The sequence below is a fragment of the Lepus europaeus genome, chromosome 23 (genome assembly GCF_033115175.1).
Source record: "Lepus europaeus isolate LE1 chromosome 23, mLepTim1.pri, whole genome shotgun sequence".
NCBI lineage: Eukaryota > Metazoa > Chordata > Mammalia > Lagomorpha > Leporidae > Lepus > Lepus europaeus.
Genome location: NC_084849.1, coordinates 36977 through 50992, shown reverse-complemented (window position 1 = coordinate 50992; position 14016 = coordinate 36977).

Genomic DNA, 14016 nt, shown 5'->3' with positions numbered 1-14016 from the left:
AGGTGCCTCTCTGGTAGGTGGTCTCAGGTAAGACCCTGGCAGCCCAGCTGCATTAGGGCCTCCAGGACATTTTGCCCCCTCCTCTCCCGATCCTGCTATGGGTTCTGTCCTCAAGAGTCTTGAGCCCTGACTCCGCCGCCTGTGTTGTGCCCGTTTTCGGGACAATGGACTGAAGTCTCAGGCTGGTCCTTGGCTGGGACCAGACCTCCCAAGAAAGGCACCTGTGCAGTGTGAGACGGCATCCCTGCTCAGCTCACCAAGTCTCTCCCCTCTCTCCTTTCTGGCTTTGTTCCTAGCCTTTCTGAGAGGAGGGTTGTGGGGTCCTCAGCCTGTTCTGCCCCACACGTTGGGGACACAAGTGAGACGCCCTGACTAGGTGCAGCCTGGCGCCTTTGTGAAGCACCTCTTCCGCTGAGACTACAAAGGGTACCTGGCTGTTCCAAACTGGATGTCTGAGAGGAGGCCAGAGCAGGTTTCTGGGTGGGTGTGACCCTTCTGGGGCTTTCTGGGCTCCAGGAGCAGCATGATGGTGGCTCAGTGACCAGCTCCAGGAAGGCTGACCCCCATCCCTATGTCCTCATCCTCCTGTTGGACCCAGGAGGGAGAGAGCTACAGGTGCTTGTGTTTGTTTCCTGTGTTGACCGGCACAGTATCACAGTCTGGGTGGTTCAGAGCAACAGATTGGTCATCTCCCAGCTCTGCAGCCCAGCGCCTAGGATCAAGTTGTTCCCAGAGCTGTACTCCCCCTGCCAGTATGGCCTCTGGTAGTTTCTCTGCCTGTGAGAGCAGAGCGCCAGTCTTCACAGTGTTCTTGTAAGGCCGCCACAAAACACACCAAACACCAGAGTTAGAGGAAAGGTTTATTGGGTGAGGGAAACCCGATGGGTCAGGGGGAGAGGATGAGAGGATGAGAGAGAGAGAAGAGGAGAGTGTAAGAGATCAAGAGAGAGCGCATGTGTGCTGGAACAGGTCCCGTTAAACCTTTGCCTGGAGGTGGGCAGGGAAGTAGGGGCAGCGAATCCAGTCAGGGTGGGGGTGGAGCTGACACTGATGGTTGGGCCATGGGGCTTAGGGCCCAAGCCTGCTATGCAGGGTGGTGACAGGGGCCAGGGCCTACGATGGCATCTGGGGCATGGATGGCGCCACAGATAAGACTGCGCCATTTTACTAACAGTTCTCCCTGTGTGTGCTTCTGTGTCCAGATTCCTCCTTTTATAAAGACACAGTCATAGTGGATTAAGGCTGGCCCTGATGACTTCATCTTGGTGCTCTGCAAAGATACTGTTTCCATATGAAGTTACAGTCACAGGTCATGGGGGTTAAATTTTTAATAGCAGAATCTGGGGGACAGAATTCAACCCAGGACAATGTCCCTGGCTCTGGTAGGCATCTCCATCTTCTCTTTGTGGGGCCTGGTGCTGGTCAGTGGGGGTGAGGCGGGCCCCAGAATGCATTTTAGGCATCTAGAGAGAGGGAGGGGTATGGGCAGAAGGGAGTGCATGTGTGCCCAGCTCTGACAAAATACAGACTCTTAGTGTGAATCCTGCAGCTGGCTTCTGGGGAGCCCTGGGTCAGGGTGGGCCAGGCTAGTGAGGCTTCGTGTGGGCCCACTTCAAGATTAGACAAGTGAGCCGCACAGCAGTGTGGCCTGGACACATGTTCATTTGACTCGGAAGCGCTTGCTGAGTGGCATCTGGATACCTGGCTCTGAGCTGGAGTCCGAGTGTGAAGCCCAGGTTGAGAATAGCCAGGCACAGGAGGCAGCTGATCCCGCAGAGAGAGGGTATCTTAACAGAAACCACCCTGCAGGTTCTCCCTGGAAGGTGTGCTGGTGTTGTCTCCAGGCCTGAGATAACACCCGAGGAGGTGCTGTAGGCCTGGGTGTAAATCTGGGCTTTTGCCCTCATCCTGAAGTAGCCCCTTCATCTGTGCCCAGACTTAACATTTGTGCCTACAGGTGTCTCCATGCCACATTCACTTTGGCCTGTGGGCAGGTCTGAGGGTAAGGGCAGGTCAGGAGGAGTCAGATCCCAGGACCCCCGCTGCATGGGTACCCTGATCCCTTCAAGTATTTGGCCACTGTGAATAGAACTGCCTGCGGTTGTATGCACAGCAGTTTGCATAACAGGCATCTAAACTCTTAGGATGGGGCCAGTGTTGTGGCACAGTGCATTTAAGCTGTCACTTTCAATGCCAGCATCCCATATGGGTGCTGGTTTGAGTCCCGGCTGCTCCACTTCCAATCCAGCTCCCTGCTATTGCGCCTGGGAAAGCAGTAGAATTCTGCCCAAACACTTGGGTCCCTGCACCCATGTGGGAGACCTGGGTGGATGGAGTTACAGGCTCCTGTTTTCTGACTGGCTCCAGCAGGTGGAAGATATTTCCCTCTCTCTCTCCCCCCTCCCACATTCCTCAACTCTGTCTTTCTAATAAATAACATGAATCTTAAGAAAAAAATTCTTAGGATCATGAGTGTTGGGTCATATGGTGAGATCATGTTCAGCTTTGAAAGAAACTGTCAAACCATTTTCCAGAGTGGTAAATTATGATGCATTCCATCGGCAAGTGAATGAGCCCTTATCGTCCCACATCCTTCACAACAATTGATGTTACAGTTCAGAAAATATTTTATCCATTGTATTAATTTGTTTTTAATTTGTTGGAAAGGCAGAGAGAGATAGACATCTCCCATCTACTGGTTCACTCCCCAAATGCCAAGCCAGACCAAAGCAGTAGCCTAGATCTTAATCCAGGTATTTAATGTGGGTGGGAGAGACCCATACCCTTCAGCCAGCGCTTGCTACTTTCCAGAGTGCATAAACAGGAAGATAGAGTTAAAAGGACTTGAACCCAGGCATTCCAATATGGATGCTGACATTCCAAGTGGCATCTCAATTGCTGTGCCAGATGCCTGCCCCGGATTTTAGTCACGTTAGTAGGCATGCAGGGCTCATTGTTTTAATTTACTTTTTACTCATGAAAATTACATTAAGTGTTATTTTGCATCCTCATTTGCCACCTGTATATAATCTCTTATGAGGTATCCGAATCTTTACCTGTATGTAAAATTTAAAAGGGAGGCAGAAAGAGACAAGAATGAGAGAGAGCACCCACAACAGCTGGAAGTGGGCAAAACAGGCTGGGACCAGAAACCCAGTCCAAGGCTCCCATGTGGGTGGCAGGGACCGACCTAACTGGGTCATCAGCACTTGCTGCCTCCCAGGGTGTGCACTAGCAGGAAGCTGGAAGTGGAAGAAGAGCCAGGACTCTGATACGGAACACAGGTGTCCCAAGCATTGTCTTAACCACCAGGCCAAAAGTTCTACCCTTTAACCACTTTTGTTTTTGTTAAGATTTTATCTATCTATCTATCTATCTGAAAGAATGGCAGAGAAAAGTAAGCTGCTGGGAATTTGGTTGGAAACTTGTCCAGTTTGAAAGAATTTTTATCTAAGTGGTATGGAATCTGCCAGTCCTAAACCAGGAATATCTGCACTTATTTTCATCTCATTTGATTTTCAACTGTGTTTCAGGTTGGTATGAAAGCATATTTGTGGCCGGCGCTGCAGCTCACTAGGCTAATCCTCCGCCTGTGGCCCCGGCACACTGGGTTCTAGTCCCGGTCGGGGCACCGATCCTGTCCCGGTTGCCCCTCTTCCAGGCCAGCTCTCTGCTGTGGCCCGGGAAGGCAGTGGAGGATGGCCCAAGTGCTTGGGCCCTGCACCCGCATGGGAGACCAGGAGAAGCACCTGGCTCCTGGCTTCAGATCAGCGCGGTGCGCCGGCAGCATCGCCCTGGCCGCAGCGGCCATTGGGGGCTGAACCAACGGCCAAGGAAGACCTTTCTCTCTGTCTCTCTGTCTCACTGTCCACTCTGCCTGTCCAAAAAAAAAAAATGATCAAAGAATTGGGAATCACTGAGACAGAAAATAGGTTTGCGGGATCCACTCTTGCAGGTTGAACTGCTGGCTTTTCTGTGAAGCCAATTAAAGAAAACTGTTACGGGAGTATGTGTCTCCATTTTCATTCCAAGTTCTTGCCCAAGCAGAGATGAGACTTCAAAGCACAGACATAAATACAGCGCACTGTGACAGCAGGACTTCTTTAAAAGTGAGAGTGAGTATGCATTCACACGTGAGTGTGGGCAACCCCACACGGAGAGATAGCATCCTGAGAGGGCCAGAGAGTTGTCTATGAGGAGAGAGCATGGGAGGAGGGCAGAGAAGGACATAAATGCAAGGGCCAGTATCCAAAAAGCTAATAAGCCACTCCCTCATTAACAGTCACTGTTATGGGCTAAGGGGTGTTACCCTCATTGAATATACAGAAGGGGTGGAGGCTGAGCAGGGCTTAGTGTGCCTGAGACTTTCTGGGAGTTTAATGGCACCTGCACGTGGAGCTTAACTTCCATGCAGCCATAATGGCGTCTCCTTCCTGGTCACAGACGAGACCCCAGTGTATCATGGGAAAGTGGGCATACTGTCTTCTCAGGTAAAGGGTGAAGTTACAATGCAGGGCCAGAGGCAGAAGTTATTCGGAGCATCTTCCAGCTCACCTATTCCCACCTAAACTTCCTGCCTATCTCCCTCAGCCTGGCGACTGCCCTATTGGGGGATGGTTTCATGGAAGGTCCCTGGTTATAAAACCACTTTGCTGTTTGTCTGTGTTTGTCTAAGATTGGTTAAGAATATATTTTAGGGGCCGGCCCTGTGGCATAGTGGGTAAAGCCTCTGCCTGCTCAACCGGCATCACACGTGGGTGCCAGTTTGAGCCCCGGCTGCTCCACTTCTGATCCACCTCCCTGCTGATGCACTTGGGAAAGCAGCAGAGGATGGCCCAAGTGCTTGGGCCCCTGCACTCAGAGGAAGTTCCTGGCTCCTGGCTGCAGAATGGGCTCAGTGCTGACCATTGTGGTCTTTTGGGGAGTGAACCAGTGGGTGGAAGATCTCTGTCTCTGTCTCTGTCTGTCTCTCTCTCTCTCTCTAACTCTGCCTTTCAAATAAAATAAATCTTTTTTTAAAAAAGAATATATTTAAAATGCTTTATTTATTTATTCCAAAGGCAGAGTGACACAGAGAGAAAGAGATCTTCCTTCTGCTGGTTCATTCCCCAAATGTCTGCAATGGCTGGGACTGGCTCAGACTGAAGCCAGGAGCTGGAACTCCACCCTGGTTTCCCTTTGTGGGTGGCAGGAGCCCAAGCACTTGGACCATCAAATACTGCACTCTGATAAGGGATTCTGGCATCAGAATCAGCAGTTTAACCTGCTGTACCACAGTGCCAGGAAGCTGGATCAGAAGCGGAGTAGCCAGGACTTGAACTGGCACGCCAGGATGTGGTGTGGGCATTGCAGGTGGCAGCTTAACCCACTGGCCCACAATGCCAGCCCCCATCATGTCTCCTGGGGCTCTTCCTCGCTGTGATGGCTTCTCAGACTTTCCTTGTTCTGCTGATCTTGACGGTGTGGAGGAGTCAGGCATTTGTTTGGTAGAATGTCTCTCGTTGGGACTTACTGTCGATCTCCTCCTCACAATCACACCAGGCTGATTGTTTTGTGTATCCAATCACAGAGGCCAAGTGCTGTTTTCCTCACCTTTGCTCTCAAGGTTAATTATCACTGTTGACATTAACTTTGATCCTTTAGATGAGGGTGTGCAAAGTTACTTTTTCCTATGTATTTAATGCATTGTTCCTTTTTAACAGTGTTGTTCCAGGCCAGAGGTTGTGAATATATATATTTCAAGGCTGTCATGGATATATATATATATTTCTAAAATTTCATGGAAAATATGTAAATCTTTAAATTTCAGTTTTCTAAAAACTTTTTGAGGGGCCAGTGCTATGGTGGAGTGGGTAAAGCCACCACCTGCAGTACTAGCATCCCATATGGGTGCCAGTTCAAGTCCTGGCTGCTCCTCTTCCTATCCAGCTCTCTGCTGTGGCCTGGGAAAGCAGTGGAGATGGCCCACGTGCTTGGGGCCCTGCACCCATGGAGACCCAGAGGAAGCTTCTGGCCTCTCTTCTGCCTGGGTCAGTTCTGGCTCTTGTGGCCTTTTGGGAACTGAACTGGCAGGTGGAAGATTCTCTCTCTCTCTCTTTCTCTCTTCTCTCTTCTCTCCTCTCTCTCTCCTCTCTCTCTCTCTCTCTCCTCTCTCTCTCTCTCCTCTCTCTCTCTCTCTAGCTCTCTCTTGGTATTTATGCCTTTCAAATAAATAAAATGCTAAAAAGAAAATTTTTAAAGCTATCTCATATATTGTCTCTGCTTCCATTTCTTGGTGCAGAACTCCTAAAACCCTTATAATTTCCTGACTGGTAAGGATTCTGGAAGCATCTTTTTTTTTCCTAGTATTTTCTCCTTGATCCTGATTTCTTCTGGAGTACCTAAATCCCTTGGACTGTCTCTGTTGATGGGAAAGTCTTTTACTGTAATAATTACTCCTGGTGGGCTCCTGGATAACAGGATGAAGGGGGCTGGCAATAGAGACCAAACTATGAATAGAATCTTGGAACTTTCAGCCCCGTGCCCTGTGTTTTAGGCCAAGGGGATGGAGATTGAGCTAGTAATCACACATATGATTCTGTAAGAATCAGTAAAAGATGTGTTTCAAGGACCTTCTGAATGGATGAGCACCTGAGCTCTGTGGGAACAGAAGCTCCTGTACTCAGAACAATAATGTATTGCCCATAGTTCTGGAAGCTGCACCTTGGTTCTGGCATACTTGATGTCTGCTGAGGCCCTGCTCTCCTTGGATGCTACCTTCAGCTGTGTCCTCACAAGGCAGGATGAGGAAGGACGCTCTTTCTAGACGCCTTCAGAAGGCTCTGGTCCCATTCATGAAGATCTAATCACCTTGATCACATTGCCTTGGGGTTATGCTTTTTTAAGATTTATTTATTTATTTGAAGGCAGGGTTACAAAGAGGTAGAAGCAGAGAGAGAGAGAGAGAGAGAGAGAGAGAGAGAGGTTCACTTCCCAGATGGCCGCAACGGCCAGAGCTGGGCTGATCTGAAGCCAGGAGCCAGGAGCTTCCTCCAGGTCTCTCACATTGGTCCAGGGGCCCAAGGACTTGCGCTATCTTCTACTGCTTTCCCAGGCCACAGCAGAGAGCTGGATCAGAAGTGGAGCAGCCGGGGCTTGAACCAGCACCCATATGGGATGCTGGCACTGCAGGCAGTGGCTTTACCCGTATGCCACAGCACCGGCCCCAGCCCCTGGGGTTATGTTTTAGCATACAGATGTGGGGGTGAGGACCCAAGCATTCAAACCATTGTAACTGGTACACATAATTGAGTGGCTCCCTGGGTCCCCTGTGTCATCATTGTAGCTGATGGCACAGGTGGTGGAGATGCAGAAACTCCAGTTATAGCCAAGTCACAAAGAACTGTGAGTAACCTGGGGCCCAGTACCTGTGAGGTGGGGGGCAGTCGTGTCCTACTGAGCCCTGAACCTGGTACCAGGTTGGTATATGGAGAGTTGTTGAACTGGTTGTTGGGGGAACCTCTCCCTGGCATCTGGTGTCAACACTGAAGTATTAAGAGTATGGAGGAGAAGCGGGCAGTCTTTTACTTTTTTTCCCTAGATACAGTTGTTTTAAGATGAACTGTTACTGCTGTGAGAAAGAACCTTTTGAAGTCACTTTTATGTACAGTACATTGTGCTTTTGGTCCACAGATCATTTCCAGAGTGACTCAGGTCAGCAACTGTTACCCAACTGCAGGGAGGTTTTCCACATATTTGCTACACAGTTCGACAGTCCCACTCTGCATTTGATCCTTAGAATTCCCACATTCCAGTTAAGTTAATCTGAATAGATTGTGGTGTACTCTTTGGGTTGTAAAATAATAAGGATTTTATCAAACTCCTAGGGTCCAGTATTCACTATTAAAGTGTCAGACAGAAAACAGCAAGCCCCATTGTAGTGGAATGAGAAGGCCATGCCAAGGTGGCCACTGGCAAGCGAGCGTCAGTTAGTCAGGAATGGCTTTGAAACTGCCTGGCGACAGGCTGTGATTGGATGGCTTTGAAACTGCCTGGCGACAGGCTGTGATTGGATGGATTTGAAACTGCCTGGCAACAGGCTGTGATTGGATGGCTCTGGAAACTGCCTGGCAACAGGCTGTGATTGGTTGGGGTATAGACCGCCCCTTGACCAGATTGGCTGGTCTTGGCTATATAAGTGTTGTATCAACTGTAATAAACGAGTCTGCAGGCTGCTCGCCTCAAGCCTGCTCTCACCGGACTCCCGGGGTCTGTGTGTTGACTCCGCGCCTCTTGCCCCCACCACGCTGCTCCTCTCAGAAACGAACCCACTGCAACATTGTGGAGAAATCAAAAACAACATCTGGCGCGCCAACGTGACTGAGAAAGAAACAGCATATCGGACTCGGCGAGGTCCCCCCTGGATTTGGCAAGTAGGCCCCTCGGTGTTTGGTGTGCTGTTCGGTTCTGTGAGGGTGAGCACAGAACCCCCTCCTACGCCCCTTTCCTTGTCCTTGTCCTCGGTCTAAGTGACCCCAGGTTAGCACACACTGCCCAGAAGCGTACGTCGCTTCTCGGCTCCTCCTTTTACTTTCGGTTCGCCCGGCGAATTCACATAAGGGACTGATCATCCCAGAATTCGGAACCAAGTCATCTTCCCTCACTCGAGAGAGGTGACGCTCCGGAGACACCGTGTGGGCATACGGCCTTGACCTAACGAATCAAGGAAGTCCCCCACTAAGCACAGGACATACGTACGATCTGATACACCACTATCTGTTTGTCTAGCATAGGGAAACCTCCTACAAAATGCCATCCACAGTTGAGGTGCTAGGAATTTGCTTTGTTACGGTAGCAGTGCTATACGTGTCTTTCCTCTGGCTAGAGTTGGCGTACCGTGCCGCTCTTAAGCGCTCAGACATGGGAAAGATACCCCCCTCTCAGAATCCTGTGCAGATTATCAAAGATAGTGAATCTGTGAGTGATAGGAGCCTGACACTCCAGGTCCCTGTCTCACAGAAAATGGTTAATGACTTAGGGAGAGAGAACTCCAACAGTGAAAAAAACAACGTAGCAAACAAGGTAGCAATGCCTAGTCAGCTACCCCCCACATACCCGTGGGATGAATTAAGAGGACCTCTAGACAATAACTCATGCGAGGTCATCCCATCCGCACCCAGTGAGGATCCCCACATTTGTGGCAGTCCTTGGGTACCCCAATATCTCAAGGCAGCCGCTAGATCCCATGCCATCAGCATGTTTGCTGCTAATGTCGAAGTGTACGCAAAATTCAGGCCCTGGATTCCAACGCCTGTAAAAAGGCTTCTATTAACCAAGGGTCGAGGATATGCTTGTGTCTTTCCAGAGAATGCAGAACAGCCCATTTGGGTACCAGCCAGAAACATCAAGCCTGCAACTGACAGCCAACCAGAACCAGCTGAACAAGACCGAGACTACGCCTTGTTAGCAGATGCACCTGCCCTATCATCCTACCCTGAGAAACTGCCCAAAGCCACATCTGTTACCATTGTGTACCCCACTAGCTCTGGTCAGCCACTCCAATGGCCCACAGCCTGTGTGCGGTCATGCCATTCCTGATAACCATTATTCCTCATTCCTACCCCTATCTGAGCAAGCAATCCTGTGGTCTCTCGATTTGAGCGCTGGTTAGTCAATGACGGGTAAGATCCCCTGGGGGACAACCTAAGACAGGCACAGCTGCGTACGGAGACCACATGGAAACGGGGTCAACAATGGTATGGCCAAGAATCATGCCTCCCGTTGCTCAAAAATAAACGAAGAGGGGGAAATGTAGTGGAATGAGAAGGCCATGCCAAGGTGGCCACTGGCAAGCGAGCGTCAGTTAGTCAGGAATGGCTTTGAAACTGCCTGGTGACAGGCTGTGATTGGATGGCTTTGAAACTGCCTGGCGACAGGCTGTGATTGGATGGATTTGAAACTGCCTGGCGACAGGCTGTGATTGGATGGCTCTGGAAACTGCCTGGCGACAGGCTGTGATTGGATGGATTTGAAACTGCCTGGCGACAGGCTGTGATTGGATGGATTTGAAACTGCCTGGCAACAGGCTGTGATTGGTTGGGGTATAGACCGCCCCTTGACCAGATTGGCTGGTCTTGGCTATATAAGTGTTGTATCAACTGTAATAAACGAGTCTGCAGGCTGCTCGCCTCAAGCCTGCTCTCACCTGACTCCCGGGGTCTGTGTGTTGACTCCGCGCCTCTTGCCCCCACCACGCTGCTCTTCTCAGAAACGAACCCACTGCAACATTGTGGAGAAATCAACTGCAACACCCCATCTCATGTGACCACTGGCCTGTTCATAATCTGTAGTTCTGCCCCTTCTAGAATGTTGTATAAGTGGGGTCTTCAGTCTGATTGCCATTAGCAACATGCAAGTAAGCGCCACTCCTATCTTATCAGTTAATTCCTCCAGTTGCTGAGTATATCTCGTTATGTGGGTGTGCTCCAATTTGATCATGCATTCCGCTATTGAAGGACATTTTAATTGTGTTAAATGAACCATTATGAATAGATCTGCATGGTGATTTCTCTCTGTGCAAATTCTCAAAGCAGTTACAGACAGTTTGGGGATGTACATGTTGTATTATAAAGTGAGACTTGTTTAGCTTTGGAAAAACCTGCCAAACTGTCTTCCACAGTGGCTGTTCAGTTACACAGTGCCAGTGGTAAATGAGAGTTACTTGTGTTCCTCGTTTTCCAGTGATTGCTATTGTTTTTGTGTTTGTTTTACACCTTAGCAGTGGACAATCCTCTCGTCGTTTCACAGTCCCCTACCTGTATGTGATGCTGAGCATGTTTTCATCTGAATATTTATGTCTGATATCTATTCAGATGTTTACCCATTTTAAATTGAGTTGTTTGTTATTATGTAGTCTTTTTGTTTTGAATACACTTTATCATTTATGTATTTTGTCAATTTTTTCTTTGTGACCTGTTTTTTGGGTCTCTGCACATGATCTTTCACAGAACATGAAATTTTTATTTTATGAAGTCCACAGTATTGGCTTTTCTTTCTTGAATTAGCTTTAGGTGTTGTGTGTTAAAAGTACCAAATGTGGGGCTTGCTGCTCCTCTTCTGATCCAGCTCTCTGCTATGGCCTGGGAAAGCAGCAGAAGATGGCACAAGTCTTTGGGCCCCTACACCCAATGAGAGACCAAAGCCAGGAGCCAGGAGCTTCCTCTGGGTCTCAAACCGGTGCCCATATGGATGCCAGCACTTCAGGCAGCGGCTTTACCTGCTACACCACAGCACTGGCCCTACACTCTACCTTTTTATTCTCTACACATGATCTATCACACAGAAGTTTTACTTTTATGAAGTCCACAATTTCAATTTGTTACTCTGGGAATTGGATTTTGATGTTGTGTGTTACACATTATTCAAGCTTTAGGGCCGGTACTGTGGCGCAGTGGGTTAGGCCACAGCCTGTGATGCTGGCATCACATGTGAGTGCCTATTTGAGTGCTGGCTGCTGCACTTCCAATTCAGCTCACCGATGTTGCATCTGGGAAAGCAGCTGAAGATGTCCAAGTACTGGGGCTCCTATCACCCATGTGGGAGACCTGGATGGAGTTGGAGACTCCTGGCGTTGGCCTGGCCTGTCTTGGGCTGTCGTAGCCATTTGGGAGTGAACCAGCAGATAGCAGAGCACGCTCTCTCTAACTCTGCCTTAATAAATAAATAAATTTAAAAATCATCCAAGGGGCTGGTGCTGTGGCTCAGTGTGTTAACACCCTAGCCTGAAGGGCTGGCATCCCATATGGGCACCGGTTCTAGTCCTGGCTGCTCCTCTTCTTGTATTTTCAAATAAGTATTCAGTCACCATTTATGGAAAAGACACAGGATAATGGACTTCATTTCAGTCGCATGCCAAAAATTGTGACATTGAGTAGTCTTGAGTACAGGGCTAAATATCCTTCATTTCCTAGGAAAGCCAGGAGGGGGCGCCATCGCACATGTTCTGCTCCAGGTCCTGGCAGCCGCGAGAGGGTGCACAAACCCACCTTTTCTGACTGACCACAGCCATTGAGGTTGTGAGAAGTGTACCAGCTTCCCACCAAGGACAAAATCTCAGATCTGCACCCTGTAATGGTGCGTAAAAAGCCAAGAGTCTCTTCCTGGTCTCCCACATGGTGTAGGACCCAAGCACTTGGACCATCTGCTGCTTGTCCCAGGCCACTAGCAGGGAGCTGTATTGGAAGTGGAGCAACTGGGGCCCACATGAGATGATGGTGGAGCCAGCGGCTTTACCTGCTAAACCACAGTGTCGCCCCCTCTTCTTCTTCAGTCTTATGTCATCTATTCTAGGATTTTAAACAGTTTGTTGGCATCTTTGCTGGGAATTAGATTGGCATTCCACTGAATCTCCAGGTCAAATTAGAAGGGCTTGTCCGGTCTTAACACTAGCCACTGTTCTGCTCCTATATTAGGAATATCTCTTTACTTTTTTATATTCCTTCTTATTTTTCTCCAAGTGTTTCTTTTAAAAAAAAAATTCATTTGTTTATTTGACGAGCATATTTATGAAGAGAGAGAAAGGGAGACAGAAATCTTCCATCTGCTGGTTCACTCCCCTAATGTCCCCAGTGGCTGGGGCTGGCAAGCCAGGAGCTTCATCTGGGTTACCCACGTGGGTAACAAAGGCCCAAGCACTTGGGCCACCTTCTGCTGCCTTCCCAGGTGCATTAGCGAGGACTCAAACTGGAGACTTGTGTGGGATGCTGGCACTATAGGTAGTGCTTGACCTGCTGTGCCACAGTGCTGACCCCTCCCTATCATGTTTCAAGGTTTCTGAGTGGATATGTATATATTTTGTTACATTACACCTTAGGACTTCAGTTTTTATGGTGCTGTTGAAAATTCCAATTGCATAGTGTCAGGGATCCACCATTAGAATAATCTACGGCTTCAGTGGGACCATGGTGGGTGGGCATGGTCACCACTTTGTTGTGTTACTGAGCAATGTGTAGTGGTCTTTGGGGACCCCAGACGCCAGCAGAGGGCACATGACTCCACTCTGCCTGAGACTGCCATGCCAGATGGAGCTCCTTGGCCATGCTACACCTGGAGCCTCCTTCCCCTGGGAGAATCCAGAGAGTCTCCATCTGCCAGTTCACTCTCCAAATGGCCACAATGGCTGAGATGGGCTGATCCAAAGCCAGGAGCCAGGAGCTTCTTCTGGGTCTCCCATGTGGGTGCAGGGGCCCAAGGACTTGGGCCATCTTCTGCTTTCCCAGGCCATAGCAGAGAGCCGGATTGGAAGTGGAGCAGCCAGGACTAGAACCGGTGCCCAAACGGGATGCTGGCACTGCAGGTGGCGGCTTAACCCACTATGCCACAGCGCCGGCCCCAGGGCCTTTCACAGAAGACAATTTAACTTTATGAAGTCCAAATTCTCAACTTTTCGTTTGTGAATTGAGTGTGGTTAGAACTCCCTACCAAATCCGAGACCACATAGATTCTGGTCTACATTTTTCTAGAATTTCTGTGTTTCTGCACTTCAATTTTGAGTTGATTTTTGTTTAAGAACTACACTCGTATATTCATGACATCCCTTATAGTTTGCAAAGAATTCACAACAGTAATTGCTGCATCCCAAATGCCAAACAAGGGCTACTGCGCCCCCTTTCGGTGTGAATGACGACATGGAGGCCTTCAGTCATCTGAGTACACCCAGGAAAGCTAGGCTGGAGCCTGCGAGCGGTCTACGCAGTCCTGGCGGCCACGAGAGGGCGTGCGGACCCGCTTCTTCTGACCAACTTCAGCCTGCGGGGGTGGGGGACAGTCCGCCGCTGGGCGACTGCCGCGGGGACCTTTGGGACACGGAGTCTGAGGCGGGCACCCTGGGCGATGGGATCGGAGGCGGCCGCCCGCAGGGCACTGTGGGAGATGAGATCCTCTGACGTGCGACACCCCCCGGAGGCCTCTGGGAGACCCAGTCCTTTGAGTCTTGTGCTCGCTGGGCTCTGGGAGATGGAGGCTGAGGCGGCCGCCCGC